This window comes from Lissotriton vulgaris, chromosome 2_1 (genome assembly GCF_964263255.1).
Source record: "Lissotriton vulgaris chromosome 2_1, aLisVul1.2, whole genome shotgun sequence".
NCBI classification, from domain to species: domain Eukaryota; kingdom Metazoa; phylum Chordata; class Amphibia; order Caudata; family Salamandridae; genus Lissotriton; species Lissotriton vulgaris.
In genome coordinates, this window is record NC_141687.1 from 1,141,417,048 (window position 1) to 1,141,433,359 (window position 16,312).

General features: G+C 44.2%; 1 pseudogene; it reads right to left on the minus strand.

Moving 5' to 3' along the window:
• Window positions 1-1,017: 1,017 nt before the first annotated feature.
• LOC147731713 (uncharacterized) lies at window positions 1,018-15,100 on the minus strand (annotated as a pseudogene).
• Between the last annotated feature and the right edge of the window lie 1,212 nt (window positions 15,101-16,312).

Genomic DNA, 16,312 nt, shown 5'->3' on the forward strand with positions numbered 1-16,312 from the left:
TTTTATAAGCATTAAAGGACTCAAAAAATCATAGTTACTATTGTGTGAACAAACATTGTTTGGTAGAACGTCGGTGACTTTGGTGGAAATCATAGTTGTCACAAAATATCAATATTGAAATGATACCCCCTATCATATTGGCTCCTGAGCTTCATAAACCGCAAATATATAAACCCCAATCAGTAATTTGGTGCAAACAAAATATGTGCATAACTTACTACCCAACTCCCTTTACATGTACAATTTTGAGCAGAATGATCTAACACACAGATAATAATAAAACAAAAACAAACCAAAAATGTATATTTGTGACTGCAGAGTCTCCGCACGTAAAAGGATAGGACTCTGCTCTCTTTTTATGTATGGAGACTCCATAGTCGTAAAGCTACTACTAGTAAAATACCTTTGTGAATAGCAAGCAATCGCAATCTTACATTAAAAGTGTGATTTACCTTTGTGATAAGGCCCGTTGTGTTTAAGCAAAGAAAACACTACGTAAAATATATTTAACAATGATATTAAGGTACAAAGAGCAGAGAATTATTCGCAATAAACGCTCAAAAGAACAGGAAGTACAAGTATGAGCAACAGATGGAACACATATCAGGGAGTACTTTGTAAAGAGGCTGAGTAGGGTCCTTGTGGTGAAAAGTCATTGGATATATAGAGTTTCCTTACAGATAAGACAGAGGAAATTAAATAAATGAAGCTTTCTGTGCTTAAGATATAATTGAAGAGATTGGCATGAGCAAATTGGTTACTGTGAAAAAGTAAATTGGAGAGGTTGATGATTTCCATTGACCTGAGGTCTTAATGGAGAGCATATGGGTGGATAGTCATCACCTTGTCAGCATAGGTAAATTGCTGTCCCTGCACAAGTGCACAAGTATTTATCATGCTGGAGTTTCAATCAGCATCCAAAAAAATATAGCATGAGGGATCAAAGCAATAGATAGCATGTATACAATGGATGGGGGTGTCAATTCATGACAATTATGTTTGGGCTCACATAATCTGTCAATCAGTTGACAAGTATAACATGTCAATCTCTTCTTCACCAAGAAGATGCGCAAAATCAAATCCCACAATGACAACTTCAAATGACAGCCCTGCATCCAGATGTGCATCCCTCATTCCCAAGTAAACATTCTTTGACCTTATCTTACACATTGAACTCACCAACATCCTTAACTCCTTTATGTCCACCATCTGGAAAGAGTTCATACTTCCATCATCCATTGAGAAATCCCTCCAAGGATATTTCCTCACATACCGTCTTAATATTAATTCTTCCTCACTAGACAACTCCGAAATGGGACACAGCATCCTTTTGCTGAAAAGGCTCACCTTAGACCCAGGAGGCGAATTGACAACATCCATCTCCCATTTCTAAAAAAAATAATTCAGAAAGCAAAAATAAATTCAGTTCAGCAGGACAGACCTAAAACTAACAATCTCACTTAAAGCTTCAACAGCAGCATTAAGATCCAACAATAGGCGGACACAAGAGTTCGCTTGAAAACTTCCTCAGCTCACATCATTCACTGGCTCAAAGCCTGCCTCTGACTCATGCAGAATTAGATGTCATCTTTCTACCTAAAACTTAAACAGAACAGAACCTTTTGCTCGCCAACAACACCAAACTGGCTTAGATTCAAGCCTTGCTATCTCTTGAGAACAGGAAAGTGTTGATCCCACAGGGGACCAATGAAAATTACTTGGATACATTCTGACCATAGACTGCTCCTTTAAAGAACACAGTGCATCTAATGACATAATATCAAAATCAAAATATTGTGATAAAAAATATTAGGACAAAAAATCTTTAATAGAAAAATATTGAATTGCATACTTACTATGTAATTGGAAAAATATTAACTTGACAAACATATTGAGATTAAATAGGTAAATAGGTAAACATATATCTTTAAAAGTATTTAGCATTATAATATTTGTAAAGATATATACACTTTAAAACCATTTACAGTTAAAAATATATCTAATAAAGAAAATATAAAGATTAATTTAATAACTTAAATAGCATAGAAATATTTAACTTTAAAACAAATGCAAGCAAAAATGAAATATTAATTTAACAAGTGATACAAATATTAAAGCAACATGCATTTAAGCAAAAACATTTTTATAACAACCCTACATTAATCCATACTTAAAAAAGTTAAACAATACAATTATGAATTCATTAAAACTAAACATGTAACATACATTATTAAAACTAACTAAAATGTATCAAACAATAAACTACACAACTATTGTAACTATGTCAAATAAAAATGCAAAATTAAATATATTAAAATTACATTAAAATCTCAAAATGCTAACAGATACAGACCACAAAAATATCAAATGAACGAATACTTAGAAAATATTCTTAAATTCGACAAGAAATACAATGCAACAAACATTCATAAATATAAATATAAACATTAGGAAACTTGCTGGACTTTGGAGGGGACACATTTACCATACCCACTCCAATTTCAGCAATAGAAGGGAAGTGGTGGACTGTTCAGGGGAAAAATTTACTTTTCTCACTGCAACCTGAGCAACAGTAGAGAAAGTGCTGAACTTTGGAGATATCAGATTTCCTATGGACACTCTAAACTGAACTACACTAAGATAAGCGTTGACGTTTGGTGAGATGATAGTTAAACTATTCTCGATCCAATCTGACCATCAGTAGAAATACATTAGGATTTAAGAAAAATTGTACTCACTATTCCCAATTCTAAATAATAAAACATATTTAAATTACCTAACCTTCAACTAACTAAATATAAAACTAATTTGATTTTATATAATATGAAATATTTTTATTTATACCGCCAATCCTACCCCATGTAAAGAATAAATAATGCTAATTATTATTACATTATTTCAAATAAAACAAACACAATATAATAAACAAATATTAATAACGAAAAGTTATAAAATATAGTTCAATGTTTGCTTAAACTACTACATTTTCATAAAATGGTTGAAAGAGTTAATCATAATTTACATATTTAAAATTCAAATTTCGAAATAAAAAATGAAATATATACTTTTAAAACACTTCCCAACAGACTCCCCTACAATTGCAACAACCCACCAAATAAGAAATACAACAATATTGCTCTAAAATGATAATGATTAAAACAATAGAATAAGAATACATTAAAAACAAACCTGCACATATTTCAAATATTTATGTACATAATTAATAATCCAATTAAACAATGCAACTTTTAAAAATAACAATTTGTTAAATATTTCAAGCATTCAAACTCATAAAACAATCTTAAGAACCTTACCAGATTTTATACCTAAATATAAAAATATTTTTAACATTCATACTAATAAAACATTCTTAAAAACCCTTAAACTATATTGTATATAACAATACTAAATAAAATAATAATAACTACTTAGATATTATTAACAAAGGAAAACAATAAACAATATTCTTGCCTGTGATATTATGTCCCACCATATTCTAGGCCACACAATATTTTTACATGCATATCAATATGTTTTAAATGATTTTAATATTCAACATTACACCCAACACCAACAAAACCCGAACAGTCTTTTACCATCCTTCCATTCTCCAAAGTTTGAATATTTAACTTCCTGAAAATTTTTAAGTGAAGTGTGTGATATAACTGAGGGCCTTATTTTGAGTTTGCTGGCAGGGTGCTTTGCCAAAAATGTGGCACAATGCCTGAGCACCAAACTCGCAGTCCACTGACTCGGTTCAGAGTCAGGTGACCTGCCATATTTCTGTTGGTGGAGCCTCTGCTGGCTAAACCATCCGAAACATTCCAGTGACAACCCAACTGACATTGAGCCATTAGTCAAATAATTTCCAGCCATCCGCTCTATTTAGAGTGGATATTCTGACATACTTTTTTCCTTCGCATGGCTCTCAGTGAAAGCCTGGTGCTCCATAAAAGAAAAGCAAAAATTACCTCCTCACACTAGGAGAAAACTTGCAGTCTGCCAGGGACATTTTATTTTGTTTTTCAAAAACAAACTCCCTAGTTTGGAAGATTGTTTCTGAAGAAAATAAAACTTTCCTGAGTTGTAACATTAAACATGGCAGACACACAGCCAATTTCCAGTACCTTCAAAATACCCACCGCTTTAGTTGAAGGTACAGGGATTGCCTCCTGAATTAACAGTCCATGTCATGCAAGAACATGCTGTGATGGTCCCAAAGGCCACATACAAGCCTTTGAAAGGCATCACAATGGGCCAGCTGGCGCAGTACCGCCTGATCTGCATTCCAATCGGAACATGCCGGGCGGCTGACATACAAGTTGGGTGGTCTTGGAGGACGCTGGCTTGGAGGCCCACTACAAGACTGCCAAACTCATAATCAGGCCCCAAATCTCCCCGTGCCTATCAAAAAAAAATGTGTCCTTGTGTAATGTAACTGGTACTCAGGTAAACCGCTCTGATACCTTCGGGTTGAGTTCTCACTATATAAAATTGCAAAAATAAAGAAATAAGGCTATAAATGTTTACTGAGTGAAACTGAAGTTTATTTGCCCTAAGGAAGTGATTTCAACTATCTCGAAACACACTGATAGGAGCAATATTGACAAAGTAATATTACTTCTTTGAATTAACAAATGAACTCATTATTAAAATCTCATTATTAAAATTAACAAATTCATGAGAGACGTGATTTGAAATGTTGAATCTCTGGACACATAATAAAAGAAAGGGTGCACCACAGGAGTCCATAAACACAGTTTGAATTATGTGTGGAGTAGGACAATAACCAAAAAGATAACTTGGGGGGGTCCAAGGGCTAGATTAACGACCCATAACAGACATGTGCCCTAGTATTGCATATACACAACAAAATATGTCTGTGGGCCAAGAAAAAGTGTGGTTCTACTGTGTAACCAAGCGTATGACGCAACTAAAGCAGACTAACAAATGACTTGTGCAAAATTTTTAATAGAACACACTAAAATCTTTGATTAGGAAAAAAGTGCCCATCAGTTCCAGTTCGGTACCGCCCTATTCATCATCTGGGCTCTCCTTACCCAGGAGGAAATGTGGTCTGTCACAAGATATTTTACACTTTTTCTTGACCCACAGACATATTGTTGTGTATATGGAGTAGGACAATGCCTCACACCCCTATGGGGGCTGCTAGTCACTACACAGTTGTCCTATGAGTCCCTTTCTTACCTGACACTTAGGGGACAATTATGATGTCGGTCAGAAAGGATCCGAATGACATTTGGTTTGTCCGAATCCGGTTCGGAACCCTCCTTTCCGACCGACTCGGAAAGCCTTCCGAACAACCGATTACGATGGTCGGAACCCGTTCGGAATCTTCAAGTCGGATCCGACTCGGTTCCAAACCACATTCAGAGAAACCTGGTCAGTTAGAGCCGACTCATACAGGTCTATGGACCGTGTTTCTGTCCAACGTATTATGATGTCAGATTCAGACATCCTTTCTGAATCGACTGTTCTGACATGGATCAGCTGTCGGAATCCGACTTTGGGAGCCCATTGTTGCCCCCCCTTCACCAGGGGCCTTCCAAATGAGGCCTGTGGGGGTACCCAAGGGACCCCTCTTTGTAACCATGCACAGTGTGGCAGGCAACATGGAGTGCCCGCCACAGGGTGCATGATTTTCCCCACCCACCCCTTTCTTCAATGAGAGCCTGTGTAGTCGGTCAGAACACAGGCTCCCATTGAAATCAATTGGAGTCTGACCGAAAGGTGTTCGGAAACATTATAATAGATTGGTCGGACTCAGTGAATCCAATTTGGTTGGAAACATTTCCAAGAACGAGTCTGTCAGAATGCCTTCCGACGACATTGTTATCACCCCCTTATTTCAGAACAGAAGCCTCAGCCTTAGTCCTCTCCTATCTGCTGGGAGACAATGCTCTGCTCAAAGCCCTCCTTGACTCCACATTTGCCCTCCCTGAAGGCACCCAAGCGGGTCAGCAGGTATCATCAAGGGCCTGAAGAATTTTGATCACATCTGTCCAACAGCGAAAGGAACTACACTACCTTCCTCTCCATGCCTAAATCATCGTCACGACCAGCTGCATCCGATGCAAGGCTAGTAGAACCAGGATCTCTGGATACCGTGCATGAAAAATAACCATATCAATTGTGCGGTGCCACAACGAGAACCAGAACATAGGAAATTGACAAAATAAAAAACATGAGACATAAATTCTGCAGCTACATACCCAGGATCTGGAACAACATCTCCACCAATTTGAGAATTACGCAATTCAGAAAGGAACATACAACACTCCACTCCAGAGAGCACTACCATCTACCACCCTATGTGATACTAACTTAGAACCAATGTCAGTAGATTCTGCCTTTTGTAAACAATCATGAATTGTATTTGTGTAATTTACCTTTCATCAGCGCTCCCATGCCATCCAGCTAGGTTTGCACTACATAAACACCATCACCCAGAGACATTCTTACAAATGACCAGTGCTGGCTGTCGTGTTGGGGTCTGGAGCATCCCATTTAATAATTTGAGAGAGGGGAGCTAGAGAAGGAACCTCGCCACTAATGCTCAATTGGATAGGGTCATGATGTGTTCTGGTAAGCTAATAAGGGGCCCGGGCCCAGACCTCATGGTCACATATCCATACTGCAGTGTCGTCTCCGTTATCTGTGCAGCTGACATATATTCCCTTCAGGGCCATCACCAATGCAACAAATTGGTGACAAGGTGGAGTTTTGTTTTCCCCGCCCATGCACCCTGCTCCAGTCCAGCTGCTCACCTGCTGGATATCATGCCCTGTTGGTGCTGGCAGTGCTCCTTTCCTGGTTGCCAGTGGCCGTGAAGCAATGCTTGTTGATCATACACGCCGCGGTCGTGCAGCTGCTCATGCCTTGGTGATCAGCTGCCCTTCCGTGCTTCCTGACCACGGGCAGCTGCTCATGCCTTGGAGGTGGGCTGTCTGACTGAGCCTCCCGCCCTTCTCTTCCTTTCCGTTCTTCCACTGACATGTCTGGTGGTTCTATGTGGACCCGCCAGCAGTACATCTTCTGCCTGCCTTTGCAGCATGGAGGAGGAGTGCTTTTGCAGCTTTTCTCTGGCCTGCAGCAGAGTTTTTCTTCTTGGGTGTGTGTGTCATTCTGCACATCGTGACTGAGTGTTGCACGTGGCCCTGGGAGGTTGCGCATATCACCTGCTCAGTGGAGTGCACTCTTCTGTCTACTCTTCAGTGGGTGTGAGGTGTGCTTTGGCTGTCTATCCTGTCATCTACTACCCATAGAAACCTGTAAAATGGTGTCTCCTGACATTCGTGGGTGTTGCTTATCTCACAGTCCCGAGAGTATGCTCTCCGTCCAGTGGGTGTACTTCTCGTCCTGCTCCACCTGGCTAGGGAGTTTTCCTACACCGTTCTTATTCCTACACATTGGGCTATCTGGCTGATCTCTGATGGCTTCTATGCCAGCCCTGGAACCTCCATACAGGCAGTGCGGTGGAAAGACTGGGTGAAGAGAGTGGAAAACTAGTTTGCAGCAGGTACTTTTGAAAAGAACAGTCAGTCAGTCAAAAAGCTTTATTATCGGTTAAAAACCATAAAAACACTTATATATACACAATTACAAATAAAAACAGGACATTAGGCAACAGTATAGTACATTCATAAAACAGCCTATGTTCATAAAATTGTTAAAAAAGATGCAATGATACAGACATGGCAAAGACCTATACAATTTAAGATAGAGCAATCGATGGACAATCCCTGGACAAATTATTTGTAAGGTACCTTCTGTATTACAGTATTTATGCTAGCGCAGGAGAGGCAGTTTGACATTTTTGATTTTAGCGCCTCTTGTGCACCACATGGACAGAAGGTATCTAGCAGTCGCAAACACAATCAAGGGGGTGGTGTCATATTTTAAGATTCTAAATACCTCCCTATAATCCCTGAGACCCCTGGACTTGCAAAGTTGGATGATCCATTTAGCTCTTGCCATAGAGTAGGAAGGGCAGAAGAGCAGAACGTGCAGATCCGTCTCTTATCTACCTTCACACCCTGGGCAAGAACTCGATGTATGAGGAGCGTTTGACCACTTGTTTGTCACGGCCCTTAATGGCAGTGTTCCATGTCTGAACTGAACATATTGTTTCTTAGCCAGTAAGGGCTGGATCTCATCCAGGAATTTCTCAAAATGGTGAATAGCCTTGATATCCAAGAAAGTATTAGTCAGCCTACCCAGAGAGGGATTCGTTAATGTAAGTTCCGTTTGATCTTGCTTAAGTACAAAGCTCATCAACCTCTTGGTTGTCAGGACGGTATACAGCGTTTACCACGCATTTTTTACCACGCACTACACTTACAACGCAGGCATTACCACGCATACCATTACAACGCATTGCGCTGGGGGGCGCTCTAGGATAGGGAATACGTTTAATTTTATATCCAACACCTTCCCTAGTGTCCACGGGGAGTGGAGTTGGAATATAAAATTATACTTACCACTATCCAGCACCTCAAAGCGCTATGCGTTGTAACGGTATGCGTTGTAAATACCGCGTTGTAATGGTATGCGTGGTAATAGTATGCGTGGTAACGTCATACATCCTGTCAGGACACAGGTTTTCTCATGGGAGGACCACAAGTCTCCCCTGCCAAGTGCGTGGCAGAGCTGTTTAATGTACTTTAACCAGGGGATTTTTCTCACACCCCTTATGGACAAAAGGTCCCCTAGGTCCTCCCTGTAGCTTGAGAGCTCGGGGTGGACCAAAGTCGCATCCAGTACAGTAAGGGACGATTTGAAATGATCTGTATAGGGGCCTAGCCTAGATCTAGCCGTAATGGGGTCAAAGGGGTACTCTGAGGAAGTTTCAAATGCGCCTGATAAAACTGTTCTCGGTAGAGGATAGAGAGGCGGCGCAGACGACCCCAAAGGTCTGCTCAGTAAATCGCTCCACCTCTCGCCTGTGCTCTGTAGATTTCTATGGGCGGTCCCAATGATTTAGGAGAGTTCTCATTGTAAACCTTTAGAATACCGCCAGAGGATCGGGCCAACTTCAGGTTTGCCTTAGCCATGTGGGACCCCCAATCCATTCCATCATTTAATGTAACCCCCAAGTAGTCGAAGGTAGACACTTGTTCCAACACCAAGCCATCCAAATGGGGGTGGGGACAGTTGGATGATTTGGTGTTGTAAACCATAAACTTAGTTTTGGAGAGGTTAATCTCCAGGTTCCTCGATCTACAAAAGGAGCAGAACGCCTTCAGTGTTCGCTGTATGCCCATGGAAGATTTTGATAACAGAAGGGTGTCATCAGCGAACATCAGGGCTGGTATCTTGCGGCCTGCTAAACTGGGTGAATCTAGATCCCTCGTTCCCATTAGATGTTCGATCAGCCCGTTAAGGAAAAGGGAGAAGAGCGTGGGGGCCAGCACACACCCCTGCCTCACTCCCTTTTCCATTGCGAACGGAGCCAAGAGCTCCCCATTCCTCCCGTACCTCACCCATGCGTAGGTACCTTGGTGCACACGTTTAAAAAGATGGCACAGATAAACCGGGGCACCCATCTCTAGTAATATTGCCTAAAGCTTATCCCTCTGGACCAAGTCGAATGCGGTTCGAAGATCCACAAAGATCAAATACAAACTACCCACCCCCAAGGATACCGTCTTCCAGAAGACCAACCGTAATCTAAACAGTTGGTCGGTGGTGGAAACCTTCGCTCGAAAGCCCGCTTGGAGGGAGGTTAGGATGTGATGTTCATCCAACTGTGCAACCTCGATAGTAAAAAGCAGGCAAATAATTTCTGGAGGACATCGATGAGGCTGATGGGGTGGTAGTTGGCCGGGTCGAGAGGGGAAGCCTTTTTATGGATGGTAATGATTTCTGCACCCAGCCAGGTTTGGGGGATCTCCATGCCCTGTAGAATGGCATTAAAGTATAGCCAGATGTAGGGGCCAATACCTTCTGTTCACTCAGGTATAGATCTCCAGGGATCCTATCTAGGCCCGGAGCTTTCCCAGAAGTCAAACTTTTAAGGGCCGCTTGAATTTCGAGCAAGGTACAGGGTGGGCAATCAAGACCCATTGCATCCTGAGGAACTAGATCAGATGTACTCTTTAGGGGAGCTAGATCTACTGGGGATGCGGAGTCAGTGAGGGAGTAGAGAGGCTTTAAGTGGGCTAGCCAGACCTCTTCACTTAAGTTAGGAATTATGGCAGACGACCCCTCTACCGATCCTGGTCTAACTAGATTCCAAAAGGCCCTGTACTCGCTTCCGTCCAGGGCTACTTTTATGCTTTCCCACCTTAAAGCCTCCCACTCCGACCTAGCCTCCGTAATCGTTCTTTTATAGATTTGTCTAGCCGTTCTAATGCTCGACAGAGACCCAGATTTTACCTCCTTTACAATGGCATTTTTAGCGGCCCTACAATTTTTATTATACCAATGGGCCTGATTTTTTACCCGTCGCCTCTTATTATCAGTGGTATAAAAGTAATCAGCCAAAGTAGAGAGGAGCTTATTATGAATATGCTGTAAATCCTGAAAATAGGGCAGATCATAGTTGGGTCCCAAGAGGTCACAAGCCTCTGCTAAGGAGCATGCAACATGTTGGTATAACTCAGCTAGTTAAACTGGGGCTAGCGCGACATTCGCCCACCTAATGCGTCTGCCACCCGCCGCTGTAACTAGATTCCCCCACTAGTAAGAGTCTCCAATACCCCCAGTTCATTTTGGTGTCCCAGTGTGCAGTTTAGTTCTAGTGGCAAAAGGTTATGGTCACTATCTAGAAAAAGATATACACGAGGGTCTAAGGGATAATGTTTATTGACCAACTAAAACTCCATACCCCTACTTCAATACATATACAACACAAAAGAGTTAGTCAGTCTATTCTGTCAGAACAAAACTCTTTTGGCACCGAATGAATGCTCACCAAACTCAGACATCTTGCCCAGGACTCGGCATACATGTGAATTCCATCAGCCCACCCATCTGGCGGAGCCTCGTCATCTGGAAAACACGGGAGTAAAGTCCATGCAGCCTATGTTGCTCATAGGCTGACAGGATTGGATACTGGACTATTTACTCCGGATGAACTCGGCCGTGGTGCTTAACAGAATGTGTGACTACTGATGATGTGCAGTGCTAAGGTGAACGTGAAAATTTTTAAATGGCTATAAGGACGAAAAATATGTTTATTAGAGATCGTCCGAATGCCATAAGTAAAAACAACCTGATAGTATGAAACAAATGTACTATCTCATGACAATAGGTGAGGTCGACATGTTTCAGCCGCTGTGGCAATGTTACACGGCTTTCTTCAGGACCTAATAGATGATATGTGCTACTGCGAAAATACAATTTTGAATGTGAAAAACATTTCAATTTCTCAGTCAGTATTTGACAAAGAAACAAGCATAATCGTGGTCTAAGACCACCCTACCGAAACCGGATCGTGTTCTCGTGTAGGTATGTACTCTTCTTTCCTAAGATAAAATACAACAAAGGGAAGTTAAACTGAGACGTGGAGAGCAAAACACTCTGAGCAGAGAGAAATTGTCTGAATGTCAGTTCTAAACATAACTGACACAGCCTACCATAGATGGCTTCATACACAGACGTTGTGTTTTTAAACGGTTTCCAAGAAAACTTTAAATATGGTAACTCACCCAACTAGCTGTGGGAGTATGCCTCACCTTACCCGGCAACTGCTCGGTGGTTGAGGCCCGCTCTGTTTGTAAGAAAAATCAGGGAACAAAGATGAAAAAATCATGCAATATAGTCCCTTACTTTTACTTATATATCAATACAAAACCAAAATCAAATATATAGAATAATCGGTAAAAGATAATAGGGCCCTACAACAAGTTTCTATAGACAGTCTACAAAAGACAAGACACTATAGGGCCTAGCTTTGACTGGATAAGATAGTAATAATTACCACATCAGTAAGAAAAGGGAGTCCCAAATATGTTATGTTATGTTATGTTATGTTAGTAGTATTTCTAAGGCGCGCAGCTGCCCCAGCCAAGGGGCGTCCCTGCGCCTGATCAGGTACCACAACACAACAAATCGATGCTGGGAAGGAGAAGAGGAATCAGTCAGCAATTGGGAACAAAAAAGTTTTTATGGCACGCCTAAAGGAAGTGAGGCTGTTCAAGGCTCGAATATGGACAGGGAGAGAATTCCATAATCCTGCCGCTAGTACTCGAAAGGAGCGACCTCCCATCCTACTCAGTCTAAACCGTGTACTAACCGCCAGATGGAGAGATTCCGATCTAAGAGACCGCGTAGGAACATAGGAGGTAACAAGCTTAGCAAGGGCTGGGGGAGAAGAGAGCTTCAAGATTTTAAATGTCAGGCAAAGAGCCTTAAATTTAATTCTCTGTCTGACCGGCAGCCAGTGGAGCGAGGTCAAAACTGCAGAGACAGAGCACTGTCTAGGAAGGCCGACGATGGCACGCGCCGCGGCATTCTGCACCCTTTGCAGTCTAGTAGCCTCCGCCTGATTCACTCCGAGCAGCAGCGCACTCCCATAGTCCAGCCGAGAGAGAATGGAGGCTTGGACCACCAGTTGCCGAGTAGGGGGGTCGAAGAATTTGAGGACCGGTCTCAGCCCTCGCAGAATACCATAACAGGTAGCTGCAACCTTCTTCGTATGGCTGGTGAAGGAGAGTGTAGGATCCAGTCAGACCCCCAAGTTCTTAACTTCGGCAGCTGGGATGGGAGTCACCCCCAGTTCTGGAGGCCACCACTGGTCTCCCCAAAGCTCCGCCTGCTTTCCTAAAATCAGGACCTCGGTTTTTTTAGCATTTAACTGCAAACAGTTAGTTCGCATCCGATTTGCCACGGTTATAAGTCCTGCACGGAATCTGGGAGCGTTCACCTCGGGATCACCGCTGAGTGTCACCGCCAGCTGCGTGTCGTCGGCATACGATGTCATGGTAAGGCCACATTGTCTGACGACTGCAGCCAGCGGCTTCACATATAGGTTGAACAGAGTGGGGCTCAACGCAGAGCCCTGCGGAACCCCCAGCCCCAGTGGATGGAAAGAGGACTGACCAGGTGGAATAGCCACTTTAAAAAACCGGTCCGAGAGGAAAGAGCGAAACCATTGGAGAGCAGTCCCCTCAATTCCCACTTCCTCCAAACGCCGTATCAGAATGTCATGAGACACCGTGTCAAACGCGGCGCTCAGATCTAACAGAAGGAGCGCCGCTGTCTGCCCAGCATCTAGCACCGTTCGCAAGTGCTCGGTCATAAAGAGCAGTGCAGTTTCAGTGCTATGTTGTGCACGAAAACCATTCTGGCTCTCGTCTAGAATGTTGTTTCGAGAGAGGTGGGCGGACAAGATGGAATTTACGTGTGCCTCAGTAACCTTAGCGGTCCAGGGCAGGAGAAAGATGGGACAGTAGTTTTCTGGTAATAGGGGGTCAAGGTTAGGCTTCTTTAGGATAGGGCTGACCACTGCCTGCTTCCAGGAAGAAGGGACCACACCCGAAGTGAGCGATAGATTGATCAGGTCCAGGATAGGCTCACGACATAGGGGAGGAAGAAGTCTGAGTAACTCTGGCTTCAGCGGATCTAAAGGAGAACCAGATTTAATTTTGAGGCTCAGAGTATCAAAAACCTCGTCAGACATTACTGGCAGGGAGGACAGGGTTTCATGAACCGTAGCCATCACACCAGTTTGCTCAGTACCGGGCACGGATGACGTAAATCCTCAGTAGATTGCCTGCACTTTCTCCACGAAAAAGGATGCCAAAGTTTCACAGTGAGAGTCCGTGCAGATTTCCACCGAGGTGGCCCATTTCCCCAGAAGGTCTTTGAGAACCTTAAAGATTAATTTAGATGGGTTGGGGCTATTCTGAAACTCAAAAGCATAGTGTGCGGCCCGGGTTTGACAGATTGCCCTGTGATAGATCTTAAGCTGGGCAAAATACAAAGATTTCAAAGTGGGATCAAAGGATTTCCTCCAAGCCCTCTCAGCTTGCCGGCACGTTCTCTTAAGCTCGGCAAGAGTATCATTATACCATGGGCTGGGAACTTTAGCATGGCATTTCGACCAGCGCATCGGTATAAGAGAGTCAAGGGCGGCCAGGACCCAGTTACGAAACTGCTCATATCCTTGTTCCACATTCAGCAGATTGCCCAGGGGATGTGCCTCCAAGATCTTAAAAAACTCCTCCAGTTTGAGCTTATGCCAATTTCTTTTAAGGATCAGTCTGTCCACGGGTTTAAATTGTGGGTCATCTATAGGACAGGAAACTTTAACCAACAGATGATCAGTCCAACCTACCATCATCGGGTCAGAGACCCTAGCCTGCTCCAGTGTGGTAAAGAAGGGGTCAAGGATATGACCTCCTATGTGGGTAGGGGAGGTAACTAGTTGGTTCATTTGCATGGCTTCAAGGTCCGCTAGCAAGGTATTGATAGGTGCTGATGACCTCTGATCAAAATGAATATTGAGGTCACCTACGATGTTAAAATTGGCACATCTTGGAGCTAACGAGCTGACCACATCAGCCAGAGCGGCCTTGAAGACAGTGTCGTTCCCTGGCGGGCGGTAGATAAGCATACCGCTAAGAGTAAACTGATGACTGAAGGCTACCTTAAAAGAAGCGCTCTCACACGCTGGTAAATCAAGAGCTTTCCATTCAGCTGGGAAGCAAGATTTTAACACCATAGCTATGCCACCCCCTCTAGAGGTGCGGTTAAGAGTGAACACTGTGTAGTTGGAAGGGAATGCCAGATTGATTATTGCAGTATCCGCATCCTGAAGCCAAGTCTCAGTGAGGAAAATGAGGTCAGGAGAGTCCTTTTCGATCATGTCACGTAAGGACTGATGGTGCTTGACCAACGGTCTCACGTTCAGACTCCATATGCTAAGTACACGCTCAGAGATATTATTACGTGTACTTGGGGCATCCCTTTCCCCAGAGCGCACCCCAGAGGGGGTATCAAGTGACAAATTGCCACAGGCACAGTCATAAGGACCCGACAACGGGTGCACAGGTTCATGAACACACACCAAAAGCCTCTGTCTAATAGAGAGAAGGGCGGCGCGATAGTACCTGAGCGTCAAGGTATTCTGCATGATGGTAAATGACTGTATGCCAGAGTCCAGGCCCCGCTCATGCTTCCTCGACGCGGACGAGTCCAGACGGGCAGGACTCTGGCACGACTCCGGCTAAGCGACGGCGTCCCACTGCGCGTTCCCGCTGCGCGGGAGAGGACGACTTTAAGTAGGCATCGCAATGAACAGCTCCAAGATGGCGCCCGCGTAAATGTCCACTCACCCAAGCCAAGATGGCGCCCACAAGAGTCCAACCCCGGGACCCGGACCCGCCAAACAGCGGTGCGTTTTCCGAAAATTAAGTGCAGGTAAGGGGACGAGTGCCCAGGCACAGTAGTGGTAAAAGCAAGGGAGAATCCAAACGAAATAAACAAAATACAAGAAAGGTAATATTAAAAACACAGCGCACTGGCAGCGCGACCTGCGCTAATGCAGCACCTAATCAGCTAATATTCGCTTCCAGGAGAGCTAAATGGGGTGGCTCAGCCGGGACTCCTTCGGCCCCTGACGGCCAAAGACGGCCCGCCCTTTGCCCGGGCTTAGCCCAGCACCTGCCCGCGCGCGTCCCGCAACGCGGGAGTCAGCAGACAATTAAATACCCACAGGTGGTCAGAGAGAGGGGCTGCCCGTTCTTTCGCGGCCCTGCTGGTCTCTGGGGCTCTGAGTCCTGCCCCCAGCTGCTGCTCTCACCCTCCGGAACAAGCGCGTCGTCTCCTGTGAGGTAGTGTGGCTCACTGGTTAGAGGCGGCAGACCCGAGAGCAGAGGACGGCCCGGGACCAGGGTTCGATTCCCGGCGCGGCAGGTTTCTGGACCAGGGTCAGCGGACTCGATAATTCTCTCGCCTCGGTGCCCACTCTGATCAGCGACCACACTCGGCAACTCTGGGCATTAGCTTGCCACATCTTCACTAACGGCCCCACCAGACCGGGGATGCCTGGTCTCACCCTGGAGATACCCATTAAGGGACCATCTCTCAGGGAAGCCAGGAAGGGTTTTGCAGCGGTCGAAGCGCCTTGGGACCCTCCGGGTAAGTAGTGCGCTATATAAATGCCTATACATACATACATACATACATACTGTGAAGCGGGAGGCGCAAGAGGTAGATATGGCCCACAGGTGGTCAGAGGGAGGGGCTTCCGATTCTCTCGGGGCCCTGCTGGTCTCTGGGGCTCTGAGTCCTGCCCCCAGCTTCTGCTCTCACCCTCCGGAACAAGCGCGGCGTCTTCCGCAAA